At 48.3% G+C, this 12,494-nt stretch overlaps 1 pseudogene; it reads left to right on the top strand.

The window, feature by feature from the left end:
- The window catches only part of LOC115040681 (nuclear receptor ROR-alpha A-like), a 28,342-nt pseudogene extending 16,640 nt beyond the window's left edge, over positions 1-11,702 (top strand).
- Positions 11,703-12,494: the final 792 nt, after the last annotated feature.

Below are 12,494 nucleotides of genomic sequence, written 5' to 3'. Positions count from 1 at the left end.
TCACACAGCGGTGGGTGAGACTCTCTGCTGTAGAATAATACAAAAGGCATAAATGGAGGGAGAGGCACGTCCCGTGGAAATTCAATTTAAAGCAACCAGAGACGATATTTTGGTGAATCTAAAATATCAAACTGATTTCACTCATTCGTGTTTTTGTACTAATTGTGTTAAAATACTCAAATATCTAAGCTTCCTCTTGTCACTCAAACCCCAGCAGTGCTCTGGAGTTACTATGGTACGTTGCCTTTTCCTTGGACGCCTCCGGGTCTCATCTAAAATGTCAGCGACCGAGTCGAGGAAACTAGCGCAGTGAAGATGGAGGAGCAGGCTTCTTGTTCCACATCCCGGTTCTGAGATGATCCCCAGTTGGGACTTTGGTGGTCAAAGGTCACAGGGTGAACCCTGAGGAGGGAGGACTTTAGGAGGATGAACACGAAGGTGAAGTTGATCTCAGGGAACTGAAGAACTGAGAAATCCTTCAGCATCTCCTTAAACAGCTGATCCCTGATCCAGATCAGAAATCTGAATGACGTTCCCATCCAGAGAAGAAGCTGGTTCTGACCCACTGAGTCGTCCAGTTTCATTGAACAGGGGCCGTGTTCGTGTTGGTTCACAATGAATGTGTCAATGCAGCGTCCTCACAGGGATGGGTGTGTGTGTGAAGACTGTCTGGTCCAGGAGGCGTTCAGCCAGCATGTTATGTCACAGGATTACAACAGCCAGATTATTCAACTGTTCATCAGGGGGGTCGATGATGACATCACACACTAAAACTGTGCCTCGCTCAGCTGTTCGTGAGCTTCAGTCATTTAACGGATGGAGGGAAAACCTGCAGACTGACCTCAGTGGTGGTGCTGGGGGGGCTGAGCAGAATCATCACAGATACCTGCCCTCGCCCAGCCTCACCTATAACAGGCTGGATTGGCTCATATCGAGGCTAAGGTTGCAAGGTCGCCTCCTGAAAGTGAAAAACAGCTGTGTGATTTCAGAATATTTTCCAGATCATTGATGTTAGCTTGGTGTTTCCACAGAAAAACCTCTTTGATCCAGAGTCTGAAGAACTTGATTATTTCTCTGCGTCAGATAATTTATCCATTAGGGACTCGTTCTGCTCCAGCTTCAGGATTTTTGGAGTAAACAGCAGTGGCTCCCATGAAACTCTGCTCATTAGTCTTCACTTACTGCTGGTTACACATTACACAGCAGCCTGCAGGGAGACTGCTCGTCACCATCGAAGCAGAGCTCAGTTGGTGTTCATGCAGCAGCTTCAACAGCTTCAAACTGCCGCTCTGCACAAAGATGGAGGCGATAAAAACTGCTGATGAACCACGACTGCTTCCCACCAGATCCTTCAGAGCCTCCTCTGACTGTCAGTTATCGTCTGTTGATGTGACCGTCGCTGATCAGGCTGCAAGATTACCAGTGAACAGCCAGCGCCCACAAACATCCGCCGGCGATCTGAGGCTGCAGGTCTGCAGGTGTTCACCCAAACCGCTGGGCTACTCTGAGCTGACGATGGCTGGCTCTGCGGGAAAACTCAGAGGATCATTAGAGTCTGAAGAGACGTGAGAGTAAACACGTTTTCATACAAAACCACAAAGGTGAAACTCAGGGTGGAGGAAGTCTGGAACCAGAGTGGAGGTTTCATCTGCACTTTGGAGGAAGTCAAAAGTCTCAAGAGGCCAAAATGCCAACAACACCTGAAGTAAACAGACAGATGAGGCCTGTTTCGGGTCGCCGATGCCAACAGGATTCATCAGATGGAAATCAATATTATTTACTGAAAATCTGATCAGTTTCTGGTGCCGAAATCACAGCCACATCCTTTTATTCTTATTCTTAATTTATTTAATTTATTTTTAATTATTATTATTTAATATATTATTTAATTAATTCTTTTATTCTTAAATAAAAGTGTGTGAAATCTGAGGGAGCCCCCCTCGGAGGAAAATGCTCACTAAAAATACACGCCCCCCCCTACCCATGAATGAATGAATGAATGAATGTGGTGACTTGAGCTTAGTGGGTGCGGTTCGATTCCTGGTGTGGACACCTAAAGATGTCTAAGTCAATTGGTGATGAGTAATGGACTGGGCTTCAGCAAAGAATGCCAACACCCCCCATACCTCCCCCCCAGCTCCGAGACCGGACCAGACCAAACTAGACCGTTAATGGGACCTCCCCAGAAACCAGACCCCTCCAGATACTAGACAAGATACTTAGAAAAACTGTAAACAAAACAGGAATATGGGAAAAATGTGAACAGAATTTGGGAAAAAATAAAACAGATTTTATACGACTCTAGGTAAAAAGCAAAATGAGTCCAAATCTGCCTTCAACGAGGACGAGGCCGGTTGACTCTCTTTCCTCCATTATTGTAGTTCCCTCCATGTTATGTGCATTATGTTCCAGAACTGGACGCCCCCATGCAACATGGAGGCAGACAGCCTGCGAATTTGTTTTACTTATGTAATTGATTTTTATACCAATTTTGGGACATTTTAAATCGATTCTGAATCGTAGTTGTTTTGGCACATCCCTAATAATCTGACTTCTTTTTACAGCAGGTGGTGTCGCCTCCTGATGGTCATTAACAGAATGCAGGTCTAAGCGTCAGTCTCTGGGTTTGTAAATGAAGTCCTGTTATTTTTCTTTGCTTTGTTAAAAAAAATCAGTTTACTTACTGGCCCTTTGATCCTTTGCTGTGATGTGGACATGGAAGGAGGCATCTGATTGGTTCTGGACTCTTCCTGCAGAAAGACAACATGGCCCAAACACACAACTGTAGTCACTTTGAGACCAAGAGGCCTGCAGAGTCCGTATCTCAGTGGGCCTGATCTGGTTCTTCAGGATGTGGTCAGAAACAGGAGTTTCCTGCTGGGACGCTTCAGGAGGCGGATTTAACTCCGTAACTGAACGTGGAGACGGTTTGGAGACCGGTTCAGGGACAAGGCATGTGCTGCTGCTCCATGTGCGGCGCCATAATGTTCGCCGTTATTACATCCACTCTGAGGTAATCTGTTGGCTGACGAGATTAAAGAACTGGCGCTGAGTCACCACTTTGGCCCGGAGGAGGGCGGGACTTCGTCCTCCGTTTGTGTCCTGGTCCCCAATGAGACCTGAAGCCTGGAAAAGAGTCTGAAATGAGAAAGACGATTCAGACGAGGGACAGGACACGGTGGACATTGGTCTTTAATTCCCCAGCTCTTCTTTGTTGGCTCATTTTTTCAGAGGAATCATATAAAGCATTTGCGTATTTAAATGTTTCACTGTAAAATGTCGTGTCTGATGAAAACTCCATGAACACTTCACCCGTCCACCCTCCTCTTCCTCAGCTGCCGGAGAGGAAGAGGAGCAGATGTAAAAATAACTGCTGCTCTCGCTTTGTTGAACGTCCCTTGATGTGAGAACGCAGAATTCAGACGGGATTAAAACTCACAGCTAATTACTGAGGAAGCTGAGCGCACAAACACACACACAGTTTGTGTGTGTGTGCTTTCATTAGTGTCTGTGTAATCTGAGCCTCTAAACAATGTTGGTCATTTATTATAGTGTCTGAAATTGTTGACTAACATTTCTGTGTAAAAAGTAGTAAAAACTACACAACTGCTTTGATACACAAAGTAACATTAACATACATAAAATTAAAGGAGTTCGTATATTGATTACGTCCAGAGGGTCGACGTTGGACATGGACATGTGATGACTTCTGGACAGTACAACGATCCTTCCTCCATTATTGTTGTTTTGTTTTAGGCCGTCTGCTCTTTATATGTAGAACTAAACATATTGTGTACAGGGTTAGGGTTTGGACACACCTTCTCATTCAATGAATATGAGGGTGTGTCCAACCTTTGGCCTGTACTGTCCATGGTTTCAGGATGTCTCCGTCCTAACCGGGAGACCTCCCGTCTTCAGGAGCTGCAGCTCGTGATCATCGCAGATTTTAAAAGAGCTGTGTTACTAAACCACATCATTCCTGACCTGAGTGGGTTCAGACACTGTGGGTCTGCTGTTGTGTGACAGCTCTGGCTCACTCATGTTGTGGGTCTGTGGTGGACTTTGACCACATCACTGGAGTTTTGTGTTGAGATTTATTGTATATTAAAAGCTCCACAAAGATGTCGACTCATAGCTGAACTATAAACAGCTTCTTCTGTGGTCATGATCCCACCACAGACATGTTTGGACTCAGACCTCCAACCTCTCAGCTGGTCTGGGCGGTGAGAGAGAGAGCGCGGGGGAGGGACGGTGCGATTAAAGTTATAAGAAAATATAACTGTATTGAAGTCTATGGGAAAATCCTCTCAGCTGTGAATCAGTTGTTTTTTATGAACTCAAACAAATTAAACCAAATTTAGAAAAAAAAGCTCCTTTAGTGTGCGTCTGTGTGTGTCAGTTGTATGCATCTGTGCTCTTGCATAACTTCCCTGCTAAATTTAGACACTCAAAGTTGAACTGTCAGCTTCAAACGTCTGAGGGAGTAAATACAGACACAGACTACACTTCCTGGTCTTCCTGGTCATGTTTGTGTTGGTGCCGTTAACAATGTTTTGTGTTGGACTGCTGACAGTGGTGTCATCAGACCAGCGTTCCTGTTTGTCTCATGTTGACCTCTGACCTTTGTCTCTCTGCAGCTCAGATTGAGATAATTCCCTGTAAGATCTGTGGAGACAAATCTTCAGGAATCCATTATGGCGTGATCACCTGTGAGGGCTGCAAAGTAAGCTACATGAACTCACTTCCTCTGGAGTTGTGGCTCGCCGCCACTTTTGTCACTGATGTCACCAATATGTGATGATGTCACTGACTGTGCGGCAAATGTCATTGTTCCTCATGTCTCAGGGTTTCTTCAGGCGGAGTCAGCAGAGCAACGCCGTCTACTCCTGTCCTCGCCAGAAAAGACTGCCTGATCGACCGGATGAGCCGAAACCGCTGGCCAACACTGTCGCCTGCAGAAATGTCTCGCTGTGGGCATGTCCCGGGACGGTGAGATGGACAGAGACAAACCATGTTGTACTGAAGCCTTAAAACTAGAGACTGAGACCAGAAACTCTTTAGGAAAACCTTACTGAGCTAATTAACCAGTGAGTTGGGGGAAATTTTCTGACTTGATTTTCACAGTCAGCAGAGTCGCCCCTGGTGAGCTTCGCTTAGCGTGAAGACTGGAATAATGGGGGTTGGGGGGCAGTTAAACTAGCTAACTGGCTAACGTCTCTCCTGTTCTTCACTCAGCGGTGAAGTTTGGACGCATGTCCAAGAAGCAGCGGGACAGTTTGTACGCAGAAGTCCAGAAGCACCGCCTCCAGCAGCAGCAGCAGCAGCTACAGCAGAGTCCCCAGGTCGTGTCCCCGAGTCCAGCAGAGCCGGAGCCCCTGTCCCCCCACTACGGCCTGTCCTCCAGTGGTCTCACTGAACTCTCTGATGAATTGGAGGGCTACGTGGACCAGAACTCCCCCGAAGGAGGATCAGTGTCATCCAGGTTTGTCTGTTTCAAAAACCGTTTGGAGGAAAAACTCGAAGTGAACTGAATTACTAAAAAGTCTGTACGTGCCACTTTGTCCTCCACAACAGGCAGACTCCAGAGGGAGGGCAGGTGCCTTCTATCTGGACATCCAGCTGTCTCCAGACCAATCAGGGTTGGATATTAATGGCATCAAACCAGAACCGCTGTGTGACTACAGCTCCGGCAATGGCCTCTTCCCGTACCGTTCCTGCAGCAACGAAGACACGGTGTCCACTGCATCCATGGCGTCCACAGCTGAGATCGGTGAGACAAAGCAAGGGGCTTCATGTTGACATGAATAAAGGATGATTAGCCCCAGCTGAGGGGCCAAGCAAACAGGACGGTGAGACCTGGACCCCAGATCTGTCTGACCACCCCGACCAGAACAAGTCATCAAGTGATAAATTTCCTTCCACCACAGTGTTATTCAAAATATAATATTAGCTATTATTAAATATCAGCCCAAAGCATTTTAATTATTAATACATATAAACTGTATTAAAGTTACAAACAGTGTGTGAGCAAACAGAACGAAAGTGTCTCCCCTTCACAAAGAGACCCTTCAGCTGAGTATTTACGGTCATTACTTTGAGTTCATCACTTCAGCGGCATGAAACTTCTTGAAAGTCTCAGGGGTTTCTGGGTAAAGACAGAAGGGAAGAAGACAAGTTTTCAGAGAGCAGCATATTTAGAGATTGTTCTTCTTTCTCTAAATCCGGGGTAGGTCCTGGTTCCAGGTGTGATGCCTCTGTGATAATATATCTCATCAGAATAAAAACTGTATTCACTGTAAAAAGACAAAACATCCAGCGAACGGCAGAAGGTTGTGGAGAGCTGGAGGGGAAAACAAAGAGAGAGAAGATGAGGAACACGAGAAAGAGGTGAAGTGAAAGGAGAACGAGAGGAAGACGATAGTACAAAGAAACTAAGAGGAGGTGGGGGGTTGCAAACTGAGGGAGGCGGTTTAAAATAGCAGGAGGTTGGAAACTCGTCGTCGGAGCTCATTAAAAGCTGTGTGGTAATTAGCTGTCTGTTAATTAGGGCCAATTGGGACATAGCAGGGAGCTCGTTAGGGGAAATCATCTTTTTATTCTCTCTGGAATTTTTTTTTTTCTTTGACAAAAGCATTTATTGTAATAACCACCCCCCAGCTCCTGAGGCAAACATAGTTGAATCAGCTGGATATGTCTTTGTTCTTGTGTTGTTGTTGGTGTCTGGAACGTTTCGTAGCCAATAATAATAATTATTATTATTATTAGTATTTATCTGAGCTGTAGCATGGACTGTGTAACACCCCTGATGTATGTGTTGACCATCTACATATGTAGGAGGGAAAAGGTTGGCAAAACATCACCAACCTAAGAACTCACACCAACCAGCAGATGCCTTTTAGGTTCAACTACTGTAGAGTTTGTTCCTTTTGTCCAATTAGTCACTTTCAGTTCTAACAATAACCGTTCATACCTTAACATGTTATTAACGTTAATTATGAATCTTACACATATGAACAAGTACAACTTGACTGACAACGATTAACTTTCCAGTCAAATACACAAAATGACTTCCTCTGGCTAATTAGATGAGTAAATCCAACAACAAGCTTTAGATGAGACAATTATGACCAAACCTTAGTACGACTTTGACACGTCCGTGCCCGACAACACAACAATTAAAATAGACAATGGAGTATGAACTGAAAACCAGAGATTTCAGAAAAGTTCCAATCAGTCTTCCAGTATGCTCTACTGCGTTCCAGAGTTTTCAGAGTTTAATGGTTTTTAATCAGTTTTATGAGTGCATCAAATTCCTACCATCACCCTGGCTTCACAGAGGAGGAATCGACGTAAAGGGTTGAATCTGAAGATGATGGTGACCATCCGGTGAGCATGAGAGATGATGATGAAGAAGAAGATGAAGAGCAGGAAGCAGCGGGGCCGTGACGACTCCAGCAGCCACTTCAGTCTGTAAAAACAGCGAATCACTGTTATCACAATCATCCTCCTTCACTGATTTATCCTCACATACCGCACAAATCCAAATAAATCACATTTAACAGCATTCAGTCTACACTCCACATTGTCTGCTCAGCTTCGGCAGAACAATCACAACACAAAGACAGAAAACACAACTAAGCACATGATGGCCATGGATGTGAACTCAGGGAGTTTAAATGAAAACAGACTCAGCAGCTCCTTCAGGTTATCTGATTCAAGCTGTTCTGTTAGCAACAACAGAGCTAGCAGCTAGCTTACGGTCCGGTTTCCGTTTTCCAGCTTCTCTTCTGGCTTTCTACATTTCTTCTCCTCCTCATTTCTGAACAAACATCCAGCTGCTTCAACTTTCCGGACAGGAGCTTCCGTTATGACGTCACGCCGGTCTGATGACGCGGCTTCGTGACTTCCGCCCGGTTATATAACCAACATAAACAAATAAATAATGTCAGCACAACATACAGTCACTAAGAAACAAACACAAACGGAATTACTTTCACATTGATATATTGGAATAAAACTACCTGTCTGGATGTAAAACTGCAAGTTAAAGAGCCTTCATTCAGACTCAGCTGATTCTGTCTGATCAGTTTCCGTCTTCTCCAAAGAAAAGTTCCTGTCATGTGTTTGGGTCGTTTCTATCTTGATCTGATCAGGAGTTCTGCTCGTAAATGATGAAAAAATCAGCTCCAAATATCTGATCGTCTTTATTCTGTCAACACAATAAACTCACAAACATACAGGACTGATCCAGAGACTCTCTGATTGGCTGTGACATCACCCAGCGGAGCCAATAGGAGCGTCCGATGCAGAGACGTGACTCTACCTCAGACCATTCTGGGTTGTAAAGGCTGATGGGGGAGACGACAGTTCCTGTGGACCTGCTTTGACCCTCAGTGTTGTGTCCTTTCTCAGATCACTTGTCTCAGATCGTGTCCCGGTCTCACCTGGAGACGTGTCAGTACCTGGGGGAGGAGCTTCAGCAGATGAGCTGGCAGAGCTTCGTGCAGGAGGAGGTGGAGACCTACCAGAGCAAGGTGATGTGTTCACTGTCCTCCTGTCAGTGTGAGAAAATCAGCTGTCTCTGTTGGTCTTTTTTAACTCCGCCCCCCACCCCACGCAGACACAGGAAGTGATGTGGCAGCTCTGCGCTGTGAAGATTACTGAGGCCATCCAGTACGTGGTGGAGTTCGCCAAACGGATCGACGGCTTCATGGAGCTCTGTCAGAACGACCAGATTGTCCTGCTGAAGGCCGGTAAGAGCATGACCCCGCCCCCCAAGATCATTTTGGTCCAAAAGAAAATGATTTTGAATCAGTGATTCAAGTGACTGTCCTCCATCAGGTTCTCTGGAGGTCGTCTTCATCCGGATGTGTCGCCTGTTTGACTCTCAGAAAAATGCCGTTTACTTTGATGGGAAGTTTGCTGGTCCAGACGTCTTCAGAGCTCTGGGTGAGGACGGACACAGGACTCGTCCTTCATCGTCTTGCCCTCCTCTTTTATTGTTAATTGTTTTTGTGTGTGCGTGTGTGTGTGTGTGTGGGTCTAGGCTGTGATGACCTCATCTCGTCAGTGTTTGACTTCGCTCAGAGTTTGTGTTCCCTCCATCTGACAGAGGACGAGCTCGCTCTCTTCTCCGCCTTTGTTCTGCTCTCAGCAGGTAAGTGTGTTCAATCAGAGGTCACCTCAGGTCATCACTGTGTCATGATGAAGCCGGTGTGTGTGTGTGTGTGTGTGTGTGTGCAGATCGTTCATGGCTGCAGGACAAGCTTCAGGTGGAGAAGCTGCAGCAGAAAACTCAGCTGGCTCTACAACACGTTCTGCAGAAGAACCAGAGAGAAGAAGGACTCCTGACCAAAGTACACACACACACACACACACACACACACACACACACACACTTTGTTCTGCAGCCTCACACTGGCCTCATGTGGACAAACTGTGAACTACAACAACTGAACAACGAACTTGAACAAACACACTAACTTTTGCTCATCTTCTTTTATTGTGTCTCCTCCTCCCCTCTCCCTCCTCCTCCCCTCTCCCCTCCTCCTCCCTCCTCCTCCTCTCCCTCCTCTCCCTCCTCCTCTCCCTCTCTCCCACCTCTCTCCCTCCTCTCCCTCCTCCTCCTCCTCTCCCTCCTCTCCCTCCTCTCCCCCTCCTCCTCCTCTCCCTCCTCCTCCCCTCCTCTCCCTCCTCCTCCTCCTCTCCCTCCTCTCCCTCCTCTCCTCCTCTCCCACCTCCTCCTCGTCCTCCTCCTCTCCCTCTTCCTCCTCCTCCTCTCCCTCCTCCTCCTCCTCCTCCTCTCCCTCCTCCTCTCCCTCTCCCTCCTCTCCCTCCTCCTCCTCCTCCTCTCCCTCCTCTCCCTCCTCCTCCTCTCCCTCTCCCTCCTCTCCCTCCTCCTCCTCCTCTCCCTCCTCTCCCTCCTCTCCCACCTCCACCTCCTCCTCCTCCTCCTCTCCCTCCTCCTCCTCTCCCTCTCCCTCCTCTCCCTCCTCCTCCTCTCCCTCTCCCTCCTCCTCCTCTCCTCTCCCTCCTCTCCCTCCTCCTCCTCTCCCTCTTCCTCCTCCTCCTCTCCCTCCTCTCCTCCTCCTCCTCCTCCCTCTCCCTCCTCTCCCTCCTCCTCCTCCTCTCCCTCCTCCACCTCCTCTCCCTCCTCTCCCTCCTCCTCCTCCTCCTCTCCTCCTCCTCCTCCTCCTCTCCCTCCTCTCCCTCCTCCTCCTCTCCCTCTCCCTCCTCTCCCTCCTCCTCCTCCTCTCCCTCCTCTCCCTCCTCTCCCACCTCCACCTCCTCCTCCTCCTCCTCCTCCTCCTCCTCCCTCCTCCTCCTCTCCCTCTCCCTCCTCCTCCTCTCCCTCTCCCTCCTCTCCCTCCTCCTCCTCCTCTCCCTCTTCCTCCTCCTCCTCTCCCTCCTCTCCCTCCTCCTCCTCTCCCTCTCCCTCCTCTCCCTCCTCCTCCTCCTCTCCCCTCCTCCACCTCCTCTCCCTCCTCCACCTCCTCCTCCTCCTCTCCCTCCTCTTCCTCCTCCTCCTCCTCTTCCTCCTCCTCCTCTCCCTCCTCTCCTCCTCTCCCTCTCCCTCCTCTCCCTCCTCTTCCTCCTCTCCCTCCTCCACCTCCTCTCCCTCCTCTCCCTCCTCCTCCTCCTCCTCTCCCTCCTCCTCCTCCTCCTCTCCCTCCTCCTCCTCCTCCTCCTCCTCTCCCTCCTCTCCCTCCTCCCCTCCTCCTCCTCCTCCTCTCCCTCCTCCTCCTCCTCCTCCTCTCCCTCTTCCTCTCCCTCCTCTCCCTCCTCTCCCTCCTCCTCCTCCTCTCCCTCCTCCACCTCCTCTCCCTCCTCCACCTCCTCCTCCTCCTCTCCCTCCTCTTCCTCCTCCTCAGCTCAGATATAAAGTCTCTGTGTTGCGTTCACTGTCCAGTCGTCACACAGAGAAACTCTCAGCGTTCCGAGTCGTCCACTCCGACATTGTGCGGACACACTTCCCGCCTCTCTACAAGGAGCTGTTTGGCGCCGACCTCGACCTGACGCCACAGAGCGATGATTGAATAGCGGTCCATCACTCCGCAGAGCTGACCAGCACCAACGTGCCGGCTCCAGAGATGAGCCTGGTCTGGACCACCACAGAGGATGGGACAAGGTCTTCTGGAGACAAACGGAGCCATCTGAACTCCTCCTCCTCCCGTGGCCCTGGTTCGGCTGCAGTGAGGACTCAGGTGGTTTTTCTTCACCTCACACACATCTTGTTTGAAGGATCTTGGATCTGGATCAGCTCTAAATTTAAAGGACACCTGGTCTGGTTCTCCTTCGCTGGGCTGTGGAGACATCATCTCTCTTTCTTCTTAGGATGAAAACACATCACATCCGGGAGAAAGATCTTCAGCCTCTGAGGCTGCTGAGTCCAGACCTGAGGGCCCATCGTCCCCTAATCCATCTGTGTAAACGAAACAAGCTGGTGCCAAAACAGCCAACTTCTACAACCTGATGGTAGAATTGAAATAAAGTTCAGTGTTTCTGAGTATTTTGTACCCAGCTGCTGCTTACGGTCAGTTTGAGGTCAAAGGTCAACATTTGGCTCTTCTGTTGTTTTATCTGAAGTGTCGATCACCATGAGAAGGTAGAAGAACCCAAAAACAACAGGCCAGTCAGCCAATCAGAAGGGAGGATCAGATCCTTCCTTCTGATTGGCTGACTGATTTCTGAGTGATCCAACAAAAATACAGCAACAGTGAAGCTATGTCCCAGTTCAGGGCCGTAAAGATGAAGCAGCTGGATCCCATGATGCATTGCATGGTGGTATTGTCAGAAAAACACAAAACCCGCCTCGCCTCCTCTCCTTGTTTCCTGTCCTCTTTCCTTCCTCCTCTTCCACAACGTGGCCTGACTTGGCCAACTGAATTAGGACGCAGCCTCAGAGAAACCAAATCCTAAAAGGTTGGATGGTGGGCCAATGTGGGCGGGGCTTTACAGCGTGGCATGCTTGGTTGTGACATCACAAAGTCCCAGAAATACTGACAGCTGGTTTTAAGGTTCAGTTGTGAAACCAGACTGGGGAGCATCTCTCTGTGGACTCACTGGATTATTGGAGGTCAACCTGCAGACATCAGAGCACCTTTATGAAGGGCTCAACTCTTCATCATGGACATCCAGAGAGCTGCTTCTTTACTCCAGTTGTCTCACTGTTGATCTCAATGCACTGAGAGGAACCGAAGTCTGGACAGACCGATGGAAAGAGGACCAGTTTCAGGAGGAAGTTTAAACAAGCTTGGCATCGCTCAGGTTAAGGCGTCATTGTGTTGTGGCCCCCCTTTTTTCAGGATCTTTGTTGATATGTAAAAACTAAAAGTGCAGCAAACAGGCCTGTGGATGACTCATGATGACATCACTTCCTGTGTTTTATTCTGTTTGTTTTTATGTCGAAAACACACAAACACAAAGAAAACTGACTTAAAGCACTTTGACCTCATGAACAAACACACAACAGTCCACCTCACTGCCTAAAAACT

The sequence above is a fragment of the Echeneis naucrates genome, chromosome 3, assembly GCF_900963305.1.
Source record: "Echeneis naucrates chromosome 3, fEcheNa1.1, whole genome shotgun sequence".
Taxonomy (NCBI): domain Eukaryota; kingdom Metazoa; phylum Chordata; class Actinopteri; order Carangiformes; family Echeneidae; genus Echeneis; species Echeneis naucrates.
Note: the sequence above shows the minus strand (reverse complement) of the source record. Positions and strands in the feature narration are given on the sequence as shown.